The sequence below is a fragment of the Ursus arctos genome, unplaced genomic scaffold (assembly GCF_023065955.2).
Source record: "Ursus arctos isolate Adak ecotype North America unplaced genomic scaffold, UrsArc2.0 scaffold_27, whole genome shotgun sequence".
Taxonomy (NCBI): Eukaryota; Metazoa; Chordata; class Mammalia; order Carnivora; family Ursidae; genus Ursus; species Ursus arctos.
The window spans coordinates 35,398,289-35,420,716 of record NW_026622952.1 but is presented as its reverse complement, the minus strand read 5'-3'; the positions used below and the strand labels follow the sequence as shown (position 1 = coordinate 35,420,716).

Sequence of the window (22,428 nt, the reverse complement as noted above, 5' to 3'; positions counted from 1 at the left end):
AGGTAAGTCATCATGCAAACTACCCTGGCTGTTGTGAGAAGTCTTCAGAATACTCTCGTCTTGGCAGTCAAAAATCTTGCACTAAGGATGAGAGGATTCAGTGATAACTAAATAATCGACTTACATTTGCCTTCCCCTTGGTGGCGTTCCTTCTTTAGGGAAGTGGGTAATTTGACTTCCCGATGGACATGGATGTAGACACTTTTTTCCAAATTCTTAATGATGTAATATTGCTGATTGCCATGATGGAAGAAGATGTCAGAGGAGGCCTGGAAGAAATGAAGGGACTAATGGGGAGAGGCAGCTGGGGGAGCTCCCTGGCCTGGGTTGGAGGGCAGCAGCAGCCTGATAAAATTGTGAGAACACAGTGGGTTGTGGGGGACGGTGGTAGGAGGGGGTCGGGAAGAACAGAGAGAAGGATGAGTAAGCTGAGGCTGAATCACAGATGGCCCACACTGAGGGTGTGGGCCTTCAACAGGAGTTTGGAGGATGCTGGTTGGAGGTGGTCACGTGGAGAGCTGCTCAGGGCACTCGAGGCTGTGCCAGCTCTTGGAGGAGCATAGAACACAGACAGATGGAGACCATGGAAAACAGACCCACAGCCGTGCTGGGGTAAATGCCTGGAAAACTGCCACAGAGCAGAGACTAGCATCCATAGGTGAGCCCATGAAGGCCAGGGCAGGCTACATAAATTGGAAACTGGGCATAAGAACAATTAGACACAGCTGGCTCTGCTGGCAGATAGAATTTCAGGGAGAGCGCTGGAGTTTCTTCAGAAGACACCTGGGATTCAGCCCATAGCAGCTACCTCAGCTGACATGAGAAGAAGCTTTCAAGCAAGGGAAGGCTTTAAGGGGACTTCATTACCTTAAATGGAGACTCAGCTTTTCCGAGTTGACATGAGATTAAGAAAAGAAGTCAGTGCACCAGCCAAGCTAATCGGACTTGCTAGAGGAGCCGGGCTCATGGTTCAGCCCAATGTGATGAGGTCTCAAGCCAAAAGATGCACTTTGAGGTCATTCTAAGAAATCATTACCAACAGATATAAGGGCCCACATGCATAGGCCTAGAAGAAGGAAAGGATTGGGCATGCTGCCTTAGGGACCACCTTAGACAAATCTAAGGACCATCAAGATGCATGTTGCCCCAGTGCTGTAAGGGCCATCTTCCATGGTAGCTGGTTAATTTAACTTCCTGTGTCTTGGCACTTGAGCTCTTCATGTGCTGGAGAGCACATCCCCCATCATCTCTCCCCGGCTCCCCATGTGCTGCCTCCTCTACACATGATCTGCCAGTGGCCTTTCAGAGAGCAGTAGATGCCGGTATACATGAAGGCAGGGAGTGGCCCTGAAGGGAGACAGCTGCCATATTTGAGACCTCTCTCTGCAGCATTCCAGAGCGTTATTCTGTATCTCATCCTGGAGGATCTGACTCCTTCAGGATAATAAACAACTTGAAGTTATAGATCTCTGAGTATCCAAGAAAAAAACCCTCAAAGCTAATTTGCATGTAAAATATCATGTTCTCCTCCAAAACAGCTCCTTAAGGGCAAGAAAGGTCCAATCGCTCCTTTTGATTCACAGTTTAACAGCTAATGTGATATGACAAATATGCCTTATGATCAGTTTATAGTGTTAACTATTGGGAGGAAAAAGCGAAAAAGAAAGTCTCCTAGGATTTCCTCAGTGACCTAAATGAAGATTAGCTAACGATCTGGCCGTGTTGAAGTCTTGATAGAAATCGGATGACCAGTCTCCCGTTTCTCAGACACCATCCGTCCTTCTAGGCTGGATACCCAAATAAAGGCTCTCCTAGAGCGAAGTGTCTCTGAAGGCCCTGCCCCGACCGAGCCAGGAGTGCTCTTGCACCTTCCATTCTTACTGGCTGACAGCTGAGGGATTAACGGTCACTGCTATCCTTTCTCCCTCCGCCTTGGTCCCCTCCAGCCCCTCGGCACAGCTCACAGCCCAGTGAGTGTTCATTTGTCTCCGCAACATTAAGTGAAGTGCAGTGGCATTTCTTCTAAACATGACTTGATTTTATTTTTCTTCTCAAATCCTCCTCTTCCTTCTCCACTTCCCACAGGACATTGTACAGACCTCTGGATGAGGCCTGGAAAATCTTCATTGCTCCAGTGAGCTGTGTTATGACACTTTGAGTCTCGCCGTGAAGTCAATATTTAGAAGTGCAATTTAGAAATGGCAGTAGTTCAAGTTTTCCTGTCAGGTAGATAAAGCAGCAGACGGAAAAATTCATCAGTGGTGAAGAGTCCAAAATAGCCCACCTCAAGTCTCGAGAAATTTAATATGGTAAACAGAGCCTCTGTTACCCCACCCAGTGGTGCCATTGAGCTGTGCGGGGAGAAGCGTCCCACGGGAAAGGGTCCCAGGCCCGAAATCAGATACTTCTCTGGGAAGCCCAGAGAGGTCGTCCAGGAACTGCACAGCTGGGGCCTAGCAGCATTCTGCAAAGAGTGAGAGCTGAGTGTGTGTCGTTCACTAACTTTGTCCCCCATTCCATCCCTCTGGTTTGAGGGGAAAGAGGAAGAGGCTCCGATATTCACTTCATAGTAAGAGCAACCCAAAGCAGAGAAGGATGGAGGAGGAAAAATGAGCGGAAAGGGGAGGATAAGTCAGATACTGTGTGGAAACAGTTGGAGCCCCTTGAACAGTCAGTGCTGCCACACACGGGGCAGCGGTTTTAAAGTTTGTTCTTGTGGCAGTCCTGAAATACCAAAAAGGAACAAAAATTAGCAACTTTTTAGGAGTCTCTGGTTAAAACTCTCTGGAGTGTTTGAAGACTCTGAGTTCTATGTCTTTTATCATGCATTTTGCAGTGTGAACTCCCTACAGCCAAGCACTCAGGGGGACGGGGGAGCAGCCATTCATATGGCCCTGGATGGGTGTGGGTCTGGGCTCTTCTACTGACCTCTTCCTGTCCTGTGCAGGTGTTCAGATAAATAGGGTACCTTCTGTGTGGGAAAGGACACATTTCTACCTAGCCTTCCCTTCTCTGCTTTCCAGAGGTGGGCTGGGTGGGGACTTTAGGGGTGAGTCTCTAACTGATTTCCTACCAAGCAAGGATATTTCATCTGCGTAAGTAAGGAGACACTCATTGGCTATTGATCGAATTATCGATTGTTCACAGCCTCTTTCCCTTTCCTGCCGTGGTGTGTTCCTGACAGCTTTCAGCTGGGCTGAACTTGGTTGCATACACTAAGGCACAGGGAAAATCAGGGGCCCAGCATCAATTATACAAATGTGTGTGTTAGCGTTATATATGGCTCAGTTCTTTGCCTCTATGAATAGGACTCCAAACACCTGAATAAAAACTGATTTTTTTTCAGACAAATATTTGACATTGCAAATGCAAGGGACCCGGCGTTTCTCTAAACTTTCCAATATTATCACCAATTTAGCATTAGACTTTAAGATGTATGTGATTTTAGAACCCAAAGAGGCCCTACCATATAGTTCGCTGATTCCTACGCTTGTAAATCAGGACCTCTTTAGGACACTTATCAAAACTATGGATCCCCTTTGCAGAAAAACACACCCATGCGTACAACACTCATAATTTTGTGTTCATGTAACACAAGAAACTACAACAATGAGGATTGGCAAGTGGTCTTTGACATAGCACACCCAACTCCTAATCTATATCTAATTGATTTTTTTAAATATGATAGAAACGTGTTAAAAATCACCGAAGTACCAAGCGAAACTCAAGCTCCTGTAATTAATCTTGTCTGGCTAGAATGGGCTTGGGTCAAAATTCTCTAAGACTCTTTGGGTTGAATTCACCTTGAGTCATTTCCTTTGTTTGTCAGGAACTTTAGTCAGGTCTGCATCCCGATATTTCTGTCTGTGTCAGCAAGAAAAAGATTATGAATTCCAATTCCATTTGGAGGTTGTCTCAAAGAAGTGATCTTCAAAAGCATTCTGCAGGACTTCGAGGCGCCAACGATCTCGGCTGCAGAGAAACTGAGGACGTGTTGCGCATCTGGACCGCTGCCTGCGGGAGCAATTCCCCCAGTGCTGGGAAGCTTTTCATAGCCGTCCAGCCACGTGCAACCTCCTCTCGCAGGCTGGCATCTTGGCCAGAAGAGCTCACAGTTTCTCAGCAGCAGCCATGATAGTAATTAGAAAGCCGTAAAGAGAAATCCAGGGATGAACTTCTATTCTTCACAAGTCATGGCAAATCTGTTTCTTCATAAAACCTCTTAAAAGGGTGTGACTCCAGGCCCTGAAATCAGCTCTTAGGAGACAGCTATGAGCAAAACCAGATACAGGCTCTCCTCACTCCAACCCCCTCCCCCCAGGAACTCACCATCCCATGAAGGAGGCAGATAGTAATCTTATACTTGCCCAAACAAATGTAGAAATCCATTTGTTTAAAGTATAATAATGAAAAGTAGATTGCATTATGACATCATCTAATAAGGGATCTGGTTTCCTCAGAGAGAATGACAAGAAGTAACACCTTGGGTAAGTTGGGGAGTCAGTGGGAAGGAGCACTCGGGCTGAGGGAACAGCAATCTTAAGGCGTGGAAGGGATGGGAGAAGAAGCATCCTCAAGAAATTGAGAGGGAAGGATAGATGTGGTGTGGATAAGACGGAGAGAAGCCAAGGCCAGGCCGGGTTCTGTGGGCCGAGCAGGAGAACTTATTCCTATCCTGAGAGAAATAAGAAGTCACTGGAAGGCTTTAAGGAGGAAAGTGGAAGTGTCATGCTTGCATTTTGACAAGACCACTCTGGCTGCTACATGGAGAATGGAATGTGGCACCCCGAGGGGATGGAATAGTCAGGAAGTTATTGTTAGACCTAGGAAGGAAGTGAGAATAGCTTAGACCAGCGTAACAGAAATGGTGAGAAATGGAATGATTGGGGACATATTTAGGAATTAAAATCGCCAGGACCTAGTGATGAATTGGATTTGGGATTGAGCAGTGACAGGCATGACACCTGGTTTCTGGCAGACGGAACTGTGTGGGTGGTGAGTCTTCACTTAAATTGGGGAAGCTGGAAGAGGAATGATATAGGGGCAGAGGGACGTCAGCTCTGAGTTGACTCTGAGACATGTTGACTGGGCAGGTCTGGAGCTCAGAGAAGAGAGCTGGAGGTACAGACGTGTGGTTTTGTGGCGGTTGTGTCAGGGATCCTTGATGCTGTGTGGGTGCAGAAGATCACCTAGGGAGGGGGCAGACCTGAAAAGAAGAGAGGGTCCCATACATAGCCTTGAGGAAATGAATGATCAGAGGGAGGTGAGCCTGCAACGGAAACAAACAAAGAGTAGCTTGAGAAGCAGGATTACAAACAGAAGAGTTGTGGAATGTGTAATAAAGAACAGTGCTATCCCTTTATAAAGGCATCTAATAAGGGGCTTGATCTGAGAGAGTGGGGAAAGGTGTCACTGAGAGAACGACTCCAGTGGAAATCTGTAGGCACGCACTTGTTACAGAAACCAAAGGAATAAAATGGTTTCAAGGTGGGAGTGGCCATCATTACAAGGACTGCAAAGAACATCTGGATGTATTATCGGAGGCGTCACTGGCAAGCTCTGAACTTTGTAGGAGTTTCATCTCCTTGGTGTTTTCTAGTTTAGACTAATAATTATTATTATTAATAACACAGGGTACCCTTTAATTTCTATCTATTACAACAGAGTCTCAATTTTAATAGTAACAATGATTATTATACTTCATCTAGAATTGGTTTTGAAGAAAACAAAATATACAAATAATAAAATTTGGCATGATTTCTCCCACAAAGACAATTTTCAGTTAAACAGGAAAAGATGATGAAAAAAAACCAACACCTTTTTTTCTGGTTACTGACTGCTTTGAACACCATTAAGAGTTGATACATGCTGACGAGAAATAAGGCATATTTCCTCGGGTCAGGAAGCAGACGAGAGGTCAACAGGAACCATCCGCTATGGGTGATGCTGTGATTATACTAGACACACGGTATTGGATGAGGATGTGGGACGGATTTCTAGTAGGAGCATTCAAGGCAGAGCAAAGGATCGCGGTCTTTTCAAAGACAAAGCGAGCAAGGGCATGATGTCATCTTTGCAGAGCTGCAGAGGAAAACAAAGTTGCAGCTGATGGACTATGGCAGGAGTGATGAGATATGTAACTTGAAATGGCCAGATCTTTATATGCTATGTAAAAGGATTTGAGTTCAAGGGGCAGGGCATATTAATAAGTTAATGTCAATTTCAGAAAGAGGTAAGCCCCAGAGTCTCAGTGGCTTCACCCAATAGAAATTTTTTTTTGTCCACAGAAAGTCCAAAATCGGTATTCCTGACCAGCAGTCACTCTCCAAATAATGATGCAGACAGTGCTGGGGACTGACATACGTCCTCCCGAATTTTGTGTCATGGAGCCCTAGTCCCCAGTGTGACGGTATTTGGGGGTGGGGCCTTTGGGAGACAATTAGGTTTCGATGAGGTCCTGAGGACAGGGCTTCCATGCTGGGATTAGTGCCCTTACAGGAAGAGGAAGAGACCAGAGCCCGCTCTCGGGCTCACAGTAAGAAGGTGACCCTCTGCAAACCAGGAAGAGGTGCCTCACCAGACACCAAATCTGGTAGCATCTTGATCTTGAACTCCCACCTCCCAGAACGGTGAGAAATCAACGTTTGTTGGTTAAACCACCCAGTCAGTGGTATTTTGTTACAGCAGCACGAACAGACCGAAGCAGAAGGGAAGGGGTAAGATGGAAAAGAAGGAAGAAAGGAAGTGTGAGAGACAGACATTACCCCAACATTTGTTAGGCTAAGTGAGGAGGCCAACATTCTAGGAGCGAGGCTCAGGATTACTGCAAATCAGAACAAGGCAACTGGATTTGCAGGGCTCCTGTTCTTGCCATCGTTAGGACTTGGAGGTGCTGGGTGGTCATCCTCCTTCTGGGTGCTCAGGGCTCACTGCCACACTCCATCCACCGGGTCTGGCCTCCTAAGCCACAAGCCAGCCACAAAGTGCCCTGAGCCCTGACTCACCCTGTGTACCACCTGCCTTCCTCAGTGCCCCAGCTGCCAGCTGGTCCCATCGAGAGATTTCAACTAAGGCTACTGATGGGGTATTGTAGGACGGACTGGAGTTTATTCTAACGGCTCCCAGTGCCTTGCTAATTTAAAGGAATGACTACTACAGGAATGATGGCCTTCAGGGTAGAACCCAATGAGGAAGAAAGTTTTGTTCCATAGTCTCAGGACAGTGGCCTCTGTCTGGGCTGATTTTGGCATTCTGCGAGCTCCAGAGCTTGTTTGGGGTCAAGGTTGATTTCCACTGAGAGCTCCATCTGGCCCCGAGCTGATGCTGGTGTGGGAGGCTCAGAAGCTCCGCAGGGTCTCACCACCTTCATTTGCTTTGTGCCTTAGTCCAGGCACTGAACTCTGACCTCAGGCTGTCTGGGCAGGCTTGGCTGCCCCAGCAAGGACTCTTCTTCCTGCAGGGGTCTCACCAGAGAGCTCCAGGGAAAACACTGCACTCCCCCGCCCAACCTTCCCATTCAGGGCAGTGCCTGGGTCCAGAGCTCTTTCCTGGGGTTAGCGGACTGCAAATTGGAATTCCTTATCCAGTGGGATGCCCACCTCAAGCACCAGCTCCTGCGGATGGCCTCTACCGATCCTCTCCACTCCCCACTGGGTCCTCCTTTCTTGCCTGCTAAGAGGCAATTTTATTTTTTAAGTTTCTATCCTTGTTTCTCCCTCCCAAGGAGAGATTCTCTACCCTGGATACAGGTAAGTATCACATGAGGCCATTATAAAATGCTAGTGCCCAGGCTGCACTCTCAGAGGTTCCAGTGTAATTGGTTTGGAGGAAGGGCCCCTGCATCTGTGTTTGTAGAAGCTACCCCAGGTGACTCTCCTGGGCAGCCAGGGCTGAGAGCCCCCTCCCAAAGACACTCAGCCACATGTCTGGTGCCTGTGACCCGATGTGGGGTCTCTGGCCCCTGTCATGGTCCCAAGCTGGTTACACTGTCCTGGGAATCCTCTTTACCTGCCCCAGTCATGGCCAGAGAACCTTCTGGGGTCACTGTACTCTGACATGTTTGAAATCAAGTCCCTTTGGCCTTCTCTGATGCCAACAAGGAAAAGACATGGGCGGGTTGAGCATCTAAAGTAAACTGGGCACTTCACACACATCCCTTTATTAAATCCTCAGAACAGTTGTGAGAAATGACTGCTACTATCCCCACTTTACCATGGAGGAAATGCAAGTTCCAGAGAGAACATGCAGCCAGGAAGCAAGTGAGCTAGGCTGCTGCCAGGGCTGTCTGACTCCAAGTCCCAGGCAAGATCCCCTGCCCTGGTACCTGAGCTTTGGTCAAGGCTGGGGAGGGTCTTGTGCCGCTGGGGTATCCACTGTCCTGCCCAGACTTGCCAGCCCAACTCCCCAGAGCAGAGCCAGCTGCGATTCAGGAGCAGGGATCCTGGCAAAGTGAAGGAAGGGGCCCAAACTTGGTACTCCTGTATTAAGCCAGTCCTCAGTAGAGAATGCTGGAGTCTTACTTTTGATGGCTGAGGACAGTCCTGCAGCCATTTGTCCTAGGTCTGGGCCACAGGCTTTGCTGGTCCCGAAGCCCTCCAAGTGGGCAGGGGTGACCAGCCGCCTCTATGCCTTCCCCAGGTGGGTTGGTGGGCCTCTGGCTGATCATCAAAGAGATTTCACTGTGTTGGGACAGAGAGGCAGCACTTTACCCCCCCACCCCCACCCCAGGGCTCTTCGTGTGCAGGGAGCTCCTGTCTTTCCTGCTGTGTTTCCAGCACTTCACTGAAGCACTTGGGAAACCTCAGGGAAATTTAAAGAAAAGAGCCACAATGTGGCTCTAGACTAATGCAGCTCCTTCCCTGCTGTGGGACCTGGGGACAGTCACTTAATCTCTCTGTGTGTCAGTTTCATCATCTAGCCAACAGGAATGACCATATGTACCTCGCAGGTTTGTTGGCATGTGACATGAGATAAGACATGTAGAAAATCTGACCAGAGTAAAGGTTTAATCACTGTAATACACCTCTGGCCCCCAGATTCTAAAAAGAGATTTTCAGTTTGTACCGACTTTAAGTCACATAGGGGGAGCCCTCTGATCCAGGTCACTCTTAGCCTAAAATATGGCTGCAAGGTCACATCAAGAATTAAAATATACATTTGCAGCAAATATACCATAGAGCAATATACAAACCCTATATTAAATCACTGAGAGAATTCTGGGACAGGTCATCAGGCCAGTAAGGAACAGGAGGAGAGTGTTTCCGGAAAAGGGATAGACAGAGGGGGCTGACCACTGGGTCACCAGAGAAAGAAAGGGCAGAGCCTGTCTGTTCAATGTCTCAGAAACCATGGACAGGGTTAGCTTACACAGGACTACATGCAGAGGGAGAGCCTCATGCTGGGCAGTGTGGCCACTGGACTGGCCACAGGCTGTTTGCCTAAGGATTGAAGAGAAGTGACTTCGCAGGGCCCACACAAAGCACTCAGTCCTGGTTCCAGATGTTCCTAGTAGTGGCTCAGAACTACCTCAGAGGTTGAGGAGACCAAGGTTCTCCAGTTAAATGGAGAGAAAGGGCTGTTTGTAAGACTTGGCGATCACAGCTCAGATTTGGGAGTTGGGGGGATGAGGGATCCCTGGATAGATGCTAGAATTCTAGCAAAGTAGCTGGCAGGGCTGAGATCTGCAGTAAAGGGCTCACCGGCATCTCACATCCTAAGTAGGTCCAGTCTGTTGTGATCTAAATGACAAGACCCACCTACTCAGAGAAAGAGACTCTGGAAACACCATGCGGCACAGAAGTCAAGATCTTTCTTTGGGGAAGCATGATGTCACTGTAATCATATAATCAATTGCAAGATTTAAATAATCCTGAAGCATGTGCCCCTGACCTAGAGACACTGCTGATAGCTTATATGAGGGGGCACCCAGGGGCATCATTCCAGGAGCAGTCATTCGTTCTTCACCCGGTCCCACTTGGGAGGAGTGCAGTCCTTGACCCTGGGCCAGAGATTCTCCCCATCTAAAGCTAACTAGCAGATGCAGAGATTAAAGTGACACCTTCGGCTTCATTACGACTTGCTGTGGTCTTACCACTGCTGTCCTAACGTGGAGACTCAGCTCAGGCTAGGCATACATTCCTTCTCACCTTGGTTCCCCATCAGTCACTTTTTATGCCCAGTGAGTCATTTTCAGTTGAGCTTTTGGAATCTGCTCTAATGGATGTGTTGTTTCTCATCTCATTTGTCTCCTGGGCTTGCTCTCTGCCCCTGCACCCAAAACCAGTCTCCAGTGGCATCCTGTGCTCAGGCCAGCCCACCGCCCTCTCCCTACTTCAGAAGAGAGCCATCTCCAGAGGTCTCCTAGCTCTGTGGGCCAGGACAACCCTGGGGAAAGGGTCTCTGAGATCAAAGGCCAAACTTTCCCCAAGGACCTGTTCCCACAAGCTCCTGTGCCTCAGATGTATTTTCCTGGAAAAGGTTACATGTTTCTAAGAGAGTTAATTGGCTTAGCTGTTTTAATAAGCTCTCTCGAGACATGTATTCAACAGTTGTACACCTGCCTCATATCACATAAAACGCAGCTTACAGGGGTTATTGTTACAAGATGTGTCAACGTTGGCAAGCCGAGCTGCACTTGGAAGGCGAGATCTGTGCTCTTGGAAGTTGGAGAAATGTGGTTTTTTAATGGGCTCAACTTGGTGGTCCTTGGAAAGAGAGTTGCCAGGAAGCAAGGGTCATTCAGGAAGGCACTGTGCATAGTAGAAAAGTACCACAGCTGGGAGAGCTGATTACTAGCTGGTCTGGAGACCTTGGGACATTCACTTCTCCCATCTGAGGCCCTGGATTTCTTTGTAAAATAAAGGGTTTGATGTAAGGCTTCCATGAAGGGCTGTGAAAGCTGTGAGTTGTGCCAGGACGCCACATCCATGGGAACATCGTTCACATTATAGACATCGTAGATTTGCATATTTATTTTGACAACATTTTGGCCCATGCAGTCAAGTGTTGTTGTGACAAAATAGGTGTATGCAAATAAGTTTCTGTGGGATGGTAGTTAAGTGTTTTTAAAAGGAAATGCCTTTTTTAAAAAAATCAAGCATGGGCTTACTGGTGACCCCCCCACTTTGTCATTTAAGTTCCCTCTGACTCTATATTTTCTACTCAGGATATTTTTATTAGGTTGTAGAAGAGGATACTCATCCTGAGTGATGTTGGAATACCCAGCAGGAAGGTGGACTTGAGACAGAGATAAGATGAGGTCCTAAAAAATGAACTCGAATTAAGGGCAGTTCCCTTCAAAATTCCCTGGGAACAGTGAGGAAACGAGATGGAGTAAAGCCAAAACATGCCCTCATGGTGTTTGTGAAACCAAAGTCTTACTCCAGAGTTCCTGATTGATCTTTCAAACCGTGAGATCCAGGCCATTGCCTTTGCTTCCCCACAGGCCCCTGTGCAGAGATTTAAGAATCGTGTTTTCCTCAATCATGTTGAGGTGACCTGCAGTGACCTCCGTTGACCAGATTCCATGCTCCCCTGAAGCCATGGATACGGTCTGAAGGCAGCAGACTCAGAGGTTGAGCAACACACCCACTTTCACAGATTGGGCCTGTGATAGATCCAGAAAGGGCCCACAGACTCCAGATTAGAGAGCTGTCTCGTGGGACCCACACAGCAGCCCCCCCCCCACACCAGTCTGTTGATTTCCATCAGATAAAGACGGAAGAAAACAAAACAAAGTATCTACACTAAGTCACCTAGGAATAATTAGCCTTGCTCTCCCTAAAACCGCCAGTTTCATTAATTTCATGTTCCACTGCATTGTGGCTGTCATCTCTTGCTATTTCCTTTGCCAGTCATTTATTCATTCTGGGTTATAAGATTAGAGATATGGTGAATGTGTCTGCCTTTTGAGATCTCACCAAGGAGAGACCATTCTGGTTGGACAGAACAGAAGGATTACACTTGTCGCAGTTTCTGTCCCCCTGGGTACTAGTTTAATCCCTTCTCAGGGGCACAGGGAGGTTTATAGTTTCTATCAAAATTAACTGTGCTTGCAGGACTTGGATTCAGGGCATCTCTGATGGGTTGAGATACAATCCTTTCACTCCATCATCTGGATCTCTGATTACCTGAGTAGATAGCAAATTATAATGCCCTATTTGCTCTGCTATGAAGGTTCTTTCTCTCTCTTTGCTCACAGAGCTTCAGTTGTGGGACAGCCTAGAGGGGAATAAATTATGCAACTATCAGTCATATGTCACCTCCAACTCCGCACACTTCATGCCCAGCTGCTTGCTGAACAGTGCAGTTCCCATAGAGTAGAGCTACTGCTGCATGGTTTCCTAGTTCAGGGGTCTTCAAACTGGGTTCCCAGGGATTTACAAGACCAAAATTACTTTTAAGGAAATCAGTTCTAAGACCCTAAAGTTTCATGTGCATTGCACATATTGTCTTGACTAAAAATATGCCCTTTCCATACTTTACATAAGAAAGGAATACCCCTCAGCCATCCAGAACCTTACTAAGGTGCATTGCTCTGACATATGAATGTCTCTAGGTACTAAACAAAGGAACTGTTCAAAATACTGTGTAGGTGTTGAGAGAGTGAATACCTCTAGTGATAAAATAACAAAACTTAAAAAAAAATCAAGTATTTTCCTCTGCTTCCTTTTAAATTATTTAGGAAAAACTTAATTGAATTGTCAGCTGAAACATTATTTAAAAATTTATGATGATAGATCACTTTATGAATGTTGGCATTCAAAGAAGCAGTTCAAAGAATTAAATGACATTGCACAACAAACTACTGCTATTTCCATCTACTTATGTATGTGAACAACTCTCTTAGCACTTAGACTTAATAGAAATAGAGTGGATTCTGAACTTGTCTTATTCTAGAGATCAGTCATATTCATCCATAGATATATGAATTGATTTTTTAAAACATCCCTATTCCTTTCATTATGATATACATTTATTTTTTATTTTTTTAATTTATTTTTATTTTAATTTAATTTTATTTTATTTTCTTACTTGAGAGAGCGAGACAGGGAGAGAGAGAGATCATGAGCAGGGTGAGGGGCAGAGGGAGAAGCAGACTCCATGCTAAGCAGGGAGCCTGATGCAGGACTCGGTCCTCAGACTCTGGAATCATGACCTGAGCCGAAGGCAGATGCTTAACCAACTGAGCCAACCAGGCGCCCATGAGATGCATTTCTAATAAAATGTAACTTTTTATGTTTAAAAATTATTGAGATTTGGTGTTTCCCTTGGTACAAGGACAGGCTAAGTTGTATTTGAAATAACTCTTCTCTTCAGCAACAACTAGAAAAGAGGCTGGACTATGTGTGTATATGTATTGCATAATGGATCAGAGGCATATCAAGACCTAGAGAAGGAGGTATATCTGGCAATTGGTACCCTGTCTCCTCTCCAGCAACATACTGATCTCAAAAGCAGTTGAGAGGCCAATAAACTGAACTGAGCCTCTGAAAGACTCACAGGATGAAAGAAATGATAAAAATTGGAATTCATAGTCCACCAAGAAGAGACCTAGTAAATATCCCAGACGTTTAGCTAAACAATAAAGGGCAACACTCTAGCAATAAGAATGAGCTAGGCATGGGCAAAGGGTGTAGATTTTTTGAGGACTGAGCCTTCATAAAAGGGGGTAGTTTTGAGTCATCTTAAGCCACTGTGGATTGAGATGGTCTGCCCATAGCCTCATGTCCATTGAAAGCAAAGCATTTGCTGTGTAGAAGAAGTTAACAACTATGGAGAGGCAAGTGATATCCACAGTTTTTCATATCTCATATGCAGCATCCTATTTTTTAAAATAACCAGAATATAGGAAAACAAGGCTTGACTGAAAAATCAGGAGAAATAAACAGATAAATCTCAACTGAAAAATCAAGAGAAAAAAAGACAGATGGTAAACTTAAACCCACTAATGATCCACATATCAAACCTGGACTTTAGGGAGCTATGATAAAAGAACTAAATGACAAAACAGAGACTTGCACTAACCAACTGGAATCTTTTTTAAAAAGTAAATTCTAGAACTGAAGACCGTTATCCAGCTTAAATGCAGAGAGGCAAAAGAATGGAGAAGGTAGTAAAGAATGTAAGAGACATATTGGGTATGGTGAAAAGGCCACAGATGGATTAGAGGCACAAGTAATACAATACAGATTATGTTTGAGGACTTTCCAAAACAGACATGAGATATCAAATCATAGATTCAAGAAATGCTATGAAACCAGGAAAGAATGTTGTGAATTTCAGAACTGCTGAAAACCATAGATAATGAGAAAATCTTAAAAATTACCAGAGGGGGGGCCTGGGTGGCACAGTCATTAAGTGTCTGCCTTCGGCTCAGGGCGTGATCCCAGCGTTCTGGGATCGAGCCCCACATCAGGCTTCACTAGGAGCCTGCTTCTTCCTCTCCCACTCCCCCTGCTGTGTTCCCTCTCTCGCTGGATGTCTCTCTCTGCCAAATAAATAAATAAAATCTTAAAAAAAAAAAAATTACCAGAGGGAACTTTTCAAAGGGGCTATATTAAGACTGACAGCTGACTTCCCAGCAGAAATATTGAGATACAGAAAGGCAATGGAATGGTATCCTCAAAGTGTTAAAAAAAAATTATCAACCCCAAATTCTATATCCATTGAAAATAACCTTCAGAAATGAAGACAAAAAAAAAATGACTTTTTCTAGAGACAGAAACAGGAAATTTATTGCCAGCAGGTTTAGAGTAAAGGAAATACTAAATTCTTTAGGCAGAAAGAAAATGGTCACAGATGGAAGCACAGAGAAGGAGGAAAGAATGAGGAACAACAGAAGGAGTAAATATGTAGGTAAAAGAAAATGAATAATAGTAATAATAATAATATTTGTATTAAAAAGCCATAGAGAATTAAAATACATGACAACAGAAGCACAGAAGGTGGGAGAATGTAAAATTTAAAGTATTCCAACATCTTTGTACTTTCTAGGAAGTTACAGAAGTGCAAATTTATATTAGACTTCAGTAGATCAATATTTCAATTTTTTGTCATATCCAGGGCCTTATGCCAAGAAGATATTAATTAAAATATATAAATAACAAGCTAATAAAGGCTGAAAATGGAACAACACTAATAATACATACTTAGTCCAAAAGAAATCAAGAAAAGAGAGAAAAACCATCAGATATGTGATGAATACATGACATTTAGTTAGATGGCTGATTGAAACAGAGATATCAGTAAATACATTACATGTAAAAGTTTACTTTTTTACTAATATTTTATTATTTCAATAATCTGAGTTATTCTATTTGTTTAAAGTCCAAAAGCAGATGAAGCTAATCCATATTATTAGAATAGTATTTACATTTGGGAGAATAGGACTAGACGGTGCCCGTGTTTGATAGTAATGTTCTGTCTCCTGATCTGTGTGCTAGTTACACAGCTGCATTCACTTTATAGAAATTCACTGACCTGTACAATTATGATTTATTCATTTTTTGTCTATGTTAAACTTCAATAAACATCTACATTAAAAACAACTATCATTAGACTGGACAAAAACAAAACCTAATATATGCTGCTTGTAAACGGCATACATTAAGTATGTGGAAAATTTTAAAGTAATAGCATTTTGAAAAGAGATGTGACACAGAAAAACTAACCAAGGGAGAGCTGGTGCAGCTATACGAATATCAATGTATACTAAAAATCTAGACTATTTTTTATAATAATTTTTATTATGTTGTGTTAGTCACCATACAGTACATCCCAAGTTTTTGATGTAAAGTTCCATGATTCATTACTCGCGTATATTTTTTAAATAAAGAAGGATACTTTATGTTGATATAAGGTTGAATCCACCAAGAAAATGTAACAATTCTAAATTGCAATGCTCTTGATTGAACAATCGCAAAATAAATAAAGCAAAAATTGACAGAACTAAAGGAGTGATAGGTAAATTCACGATGATATTAGAAGATTTTAAGACCTCTTTTCAGTAACTGAAATAAGAGAACAAAAAATAAGAGAACAAAAAAATTAGAAGGGTACAGAAAATTTTTACAATATAATTAACATATTTACCTAATTGACATTACTAGAACACTGCACCCAACAACTGATGAATACACATTATTCTCAAGTGCACACAGAACATTTGTAAAAAATGACCATATGTTAGTCATAAAGCATTTCTCAACAAATTAGAAAAGTGTGAAATCATACAGAATGTGTTCTCTAACCACAGTGTAATTAAAGTACAGTCAGTAATAGAAAGAAAACTTTAAATCCTCATATATTTGGAAAATAACCAGAGACTTCTAAATAATTCATGGTTCAGAGAAGAAGGTACTGTGGAAATTTAGAAAATATCTTGAATGGAAGGCTAGTGAAAATATTACATATAATGTAGCAGGATAAATGGGATGCAACTAAACTCATGCCTGAAAGGAAATCAATACTCATACTTGCATATATTAGATAAAAATAATGGTTGAAAATCAATAAGCTAAGTCTCCATCTCAAAGCAAATTAAATTCCACCAAATGGAAGAAAAGGCAATAATAACAATAGAGCAGAAATGAAGTAGAAAGCAAACATATGAGAGAGGGGATTGACAAAGCCACATTTGTTATTAAAAAGAAATGAGGGGCACCTGGATGGCTCAGTAGGTTAAGTGTCTGACTCTTGATTTTGGCTCAAGTCACAATCTCAGGGTCATGGGATCAATCCCCATGTTGGGCTCAATGGTCAGTGCAGAGTCTGCTTGTCGCTCTCCCTCTGCTCCTTCCCCCAGCTTGCACTCTCTTTAGCTCTTAAAATAAATAAATAAGTAAATAAAATCTTTTTAAAAAAAGAAAAAAACTAATAAAATGGGTGAAACCTTGACAAGGCTTATCAAGGAATAAAAAGAGAAGACACAAATAACCAATAATAAAATGGAAAGGGAGCATCAACGTGGAACCTATGGACATTAAAAAGCTAGTAAAATAATATTATGAAAAAATGTTATGCCAATGTATTTGAAAATGTAAATGAAATAGATTTCTGGAGAAAAATTACTAAATGGACCAAAAAAAAAAGAAAATTGGTGGGGCGCCTGGGTGGCACAGCGGTTAAGCGTCTGCCTTCGGCTCAGGGCGTGATCCCAGCGATCTGGGATCGAGCCCCACATCAGGCTCTTCTGCTATGGGCCTGCTTCTTCCTCTCCCACTCCCCCTGCTTGTGTTCCCTCTCTCGCTGGCTGTCTCTATCTCTGTCAAATAAATAAAATCTTTAAAAAAAAAAAAAAAAGAAAGAAAAGAAAATTGGAATACTTCTATAGCTATTTTTAAATTAAATCTTTAAAAGCCTTACCTAGGGGTGCCTGGGTGGCTCAGTCAGTTAAGTGTCTGCCTTTGGCTCAGGTCATGATCCCAGGGTTCTGGGATCAAGTCCCACAGCAGGCTCCCTGCTCAATGGGGAGTCTGCTTCTCCCTCTCCCTCTGCTCTTCCCCTTGCTTTCTCTCCCTGCCCCCCTCAAGTAAATACATAAAATCTTTAAAAAATAATAAAAAATAAATAAAAGCAGAATGCCCCAGTATTAGATGCCTCCACTAGTGAAGTTTTCAAACATGTAAGAGAAAAGTAACACCAATCTTACACAAACTCTTTCAGAGAATGTATAATGCTAAATCACATCCATAATGAAGTCAGTATAAGCTTGATACTAAAATGTGGCAAGACTATTAAAAGAAAGTTAAATTATAGGACAGCCTTTTTCATGAACATAGGTATAAAAATTCTAAACAAAATATTTGTAAACTGAATCAACCAATACACAAATAGAATAATATATGCCAACCAAATTGGGTTTATTACAGAAATTAAAGATAGGTTTCGTATTTTAAAATCTATCAATGTAATTCTCAACAGCAACAGAATAAAAGTTAAAAAAATTTTGATCATCTTAGTAGATACATAAAAACTATTTGATAAATATCAACAATCATTCATTAAAAAAAAAAAAAACCTTAGTAAATGAAACTGGAATTTATTAGAATGAACTTGGGTAACTAGTAAAATACCTCCTTAATCTGAAAAAGAATATCTACCAAAAACCCTATAGCAAACATAATAGTTGATAGAAAATGTGTTCAGGAATGAGATAAGGATGCCGCCTATCATAACTTCTATTCAAAATTATATTTAGAGGTCCTATCCAGTTGGGGGATGTGATGGGGAGGGCAAGGATAAAAATAAAACAAAAAGAAGAAAAAGGATTGTCATTATTCTGTATGACTCTGCAAAAATCCAAAAGAATTCACGTTTAGAGTTACTGAGGTAAGTCTTTTGCTATAAGGTCAATATTTTAAAACTATTGTATTTATCTATACTAGGAACAAAAAATTAGAAAATGAAATTTAAAAACCAATATCATTGGGGCGCCTGGGTGACTCAGTTGATTGAGCGTCTGCCTTCAGCTCGGATCATGATCCCAGGGTCCTGGGATCGAGCCCCGCGTCGGGCTCTCTGCTCAGTGGGGAACCTGCTTTTCCCTCTGCCTGCTGCTCCCCCTGCTTGTGCATGTTCTCTCTCTCTCTCTCTCTGTCAAATAAATAAAATCTTAAAAAAATATATCATTTACAATAGAATCAAAACAAAAAAAATAAAGGAATAAATCTAACAAAAATGGCTTGAGAACTTAGAAAATTTAGAGAAATGTAAAAAGACCTTAAAAAGTGGAGGAATGTATTATGTTAATGAATTGGAAATCTTAATATTATATAAACTTTCCCAAAGCTTATCTATAGATTCAGTGTAATCCCAATCAAAATTCCAGCAGCTTGTGTGTGTGTGTGTGTGTGTGTGTAAATTTTGTGTGTGAATTGACAGGTCAACTCGTAAATTTATATGGAAATGCAGAATCAAGAATAGCAAAAACAATCTTGAGTCAAACGAATAAAACTGGAAGATTTACCCCATTAAATATGGACATTTTAAAACTACAAAAATGAACACAAAGTGGTATTTATACAAGAGTAGACAAATAGACTAAGAGTAAAGTTTAGATATTCTTTTTTTTTTAAAGATGTATTTATTTGAGAGAGAGAGCATGAGAAGGAGGGGCAGAGAGAGAGGGAGAGAGAATCTGAAGCAGACTCCGTGCTGAGCACTGAGTCCTACCCAGGGCTCCATCTCATGAAACTGAGATGAGGACCTGAGCCAAAACTAAGAGTTGGACATTTAACTGACTGTGCCACATAGGCCCGTCCCTACTTTATATATTCTTGAAACAGACCCACAATACCTGATTTATGACAAGGGAGACACTTCAGAGCAAGTAATGAAAGATGATCTTTTCAAAAAGTTATAAAATGTCTATTGAATGTATGTGTGTGTGTATGTGTGTGTGTATATATATATATATATATATATATTCAGACTCCTGTCTAACACTATCCATAAAAATTCTAGGTAATTCCAGGTGGACTATAGATCTAAAGGTAAAATGTAAAACATAAAGCTTCTAGAAGAAAACATAGGTGACTATAATACCTTCGTGACCTTGGGTAAGAAAAATATTTCTTAAACAGGAAAAAAATAGCATAACAATATAGAAAAATGATGAAGAAAATAGACCTTCTTGGGAACTTCTTGAAAATTGGCAACTTCTTGAAAGGACGTCATTAAGAGCAAAAAGAAATCCACAGAGTGGATGGAGGTATAACAAAAAGAAATTTGTATCTGGAATATATGAATGACTCCTACAAAAAACAGTTAACTCAATAGAAAACTCTAGAATATTTGAGCTGCCACTTTACATAACTGGATATCCCAATGGTCAATAAACCTAGGTAAAGATACTAAACATTATTGTTTATTAGAAAAATGCACAATAAAACTGCAATGAGATAACTGCATACCCACCAAAATGGAAAAAAGTGATTCATTAAAAAAACCGACCCAAGTGATGGCAAGGATGGAGTATCTGGAAGTCTCACAAAGTGCTGGTAGGGGCAAACTAATAAAACAGCTTGGGAAAACTCTTTGGCATTATATACTAAGTTGAACATATACATACCCCAAATCTAGCAATTCTACTCATACATATATTCCAACAGAAATGCATGCCTGAGTGCATCAAAGAATATGCACAAGAATGTTTGTGTCAGCATTATTTATAATTTTTAAAAACCGGATGGTAATGCAATAGAACTATTGTACATTCTTGGTTTCCTATTACAAAAATAACATTTATTTTTAGTAAACTTGGTTCAATTCAATAAATAATGGTAAGAATTAAAAGTCAACTATAATCCCTCTGAATCAGTCAGGAATTGTCTGTGGCAAATACTAGAAAATCTAGCTAATAGTGAACAAAGGATACACACGTGGGAAATTGCATCACGTTACAAGAAGTACTTTATGGGGTTCATCTGCTTAACAACTTCATTTTAAAAACCCAGGCTTGTTATACCCTTTGGCTACATTTTAGCGTATTTATTTGTTATCTTCATACGTTACCTCATGGTTTCAAGATGGCTGCTGTAGGTCTGGGGATCACATCCTCACAATGTGCATTCCAAACTGGAAAAGATGGAAAGAGGCAGTGCCAGCAAAGCACTTTGTCTTTCATACAGAAGTATTTTCTTATATTCATTTCCTACATTCATGTTACATTCATTTCCACTCTTTTTGGACACAAATATGCTTTAAATATTTATAAAAATGATGGGACACCTGGGTGGCTCAGTTGGTTAAGTGTCTGCCTTTGGCTCAGGCCATGATCCCAGGATCCTAGGATTGAGCCCTGCAACAGGCTTCCTGTTCAGTGAAGAGCCTGCTTCTCTCTCTCCCTCTGCTGCTCCACCTGCTTGTACTCTCTCTTTGTCTGTCAAATAAATTAATTAATTAAAATCTAAAAAATAAAAAAATAAATATTTATAAAAATGATATTATCCTTTACACACCACTTACTAGCCTTTCCCCTAAAATATTATGCCAATAAACACAAATGACATAATGATTTTAATGCCTGCATATAATTTAACCATACCACTCTACCAAACATTTAAATTGTTTCTTGATTTTATATTATAAATAACAGCATAATAAAGATGCTTATATATACAGCTTTCTTAGAATATGTTCCTAGAAGTGATTTGCCTAGGGGAAGCATGCACAGAATAAAAATTGTGTAAATATCGCCTAACAACGCTATTTTCAAGGGACAAGAGGGACTCAAGAACTCACACCTCGGTATATGGCTCTTATTAGTGTTTTCCAAACACAGATATTGATCCATAGAGTACAGTGAAACCAATTTATGGATTTCTAATCAGTATTTAAAAAACCAGAATAGAATAGAACAAGAAAGTGTTAGCCTGCTTTGTTCATAGTCTGGTGAAACTTTTGTGTCTGCCGTGTGTGTTTCTGTGTGTGTCACGAAGCAATATGAGTATTTTGCCACGAGTTATGGACAAAATGTTTTTAAAATGTTCCTGTCAATGAGCTCTTCAGTCATGCCTTCTGGTTTCCAGCACTCATTTTTTTATTTTCTTTTCTTGTTAACTGCCTTGATAAGAAGTTTTACAACAGTAATAAATTGCAGCAGTGATGGCAACATTCCGGATTTGCTTCTGAACTAAATGAAAATGCATCCCATGATGTTTTGAAAAGTAGAATTTTCACTGTGGTTAATATCTAGCACGTCAGGGAAAGTTTCATTTCCTCTTTACATCAAGTTACATAAGGGTTTTCTTTTTCATTAATAAGGAGCTGGATTTATTTTTAGTTAACTGTTATGATTAAGTCCTAATTTTATTACTTGTGGTCAGATAATATGCAAGGTGGCCTATAAAATTTCTGCTTTTTGGAGGTGGGATTTTCTTTGTGGACCAGAATTTGATCAGGTTTTCTGTTAGGTTTGATAATATTGAATATTCTGTAATAATAAGATTAAAAATTTTCAGTATCTATTGAATCCAGCTTATTGATACTAACATTCAAATCCTCTATATCTTTAAATAAAACAAGATGAAATAAGAGAGGGAGACAAACCATAAGAGACTCAATCATAGGTAACAAACAGGGTTGTTGGAAGGGGGGTGGGTGGGGAGATGGGGTCACTGGGTGATGGACGTTAAGGAGGGCATGTGATGTAATGAGCACTGGGTGTTATATAAGACTGATGAATCACTGACCTCTACCTCTGAAACTAATAATACATTATATGTTAATTAATTGAATTTGAATTAAAAAATTCAAATCCTCTATATCTTTATATAGCTATATCTTTTTTTTAAAGATTTTATTTATTTATTTGACAGAGAGACAGCCAGCGAGAGAGGGAACACAAGCAGGGGGAGTGGGAGAGGAAGAAGCAGGCTCCCAGTGGAGCAGGGAGTCCGATGTGGGGCTCTATCCCAGGACCCTGGG

General features: G+C 41.7%; 1 protein-coding gene across 4 annotated transcripts in view; it reads left to right on the top strand.

Moving 5' to 3' along the window:
* The window catches only part of ENPP6 (ectonucleotide pyrophosphatase/phosphodiesterase 6), a 168,202-nt gene that overhangs the window by 106,739 nt on the left and 39,035 nt on the right, over nucleotides 1–22,428 (top strand). The gene's annotated exons all lie outside the window — the stretch shown is intronic.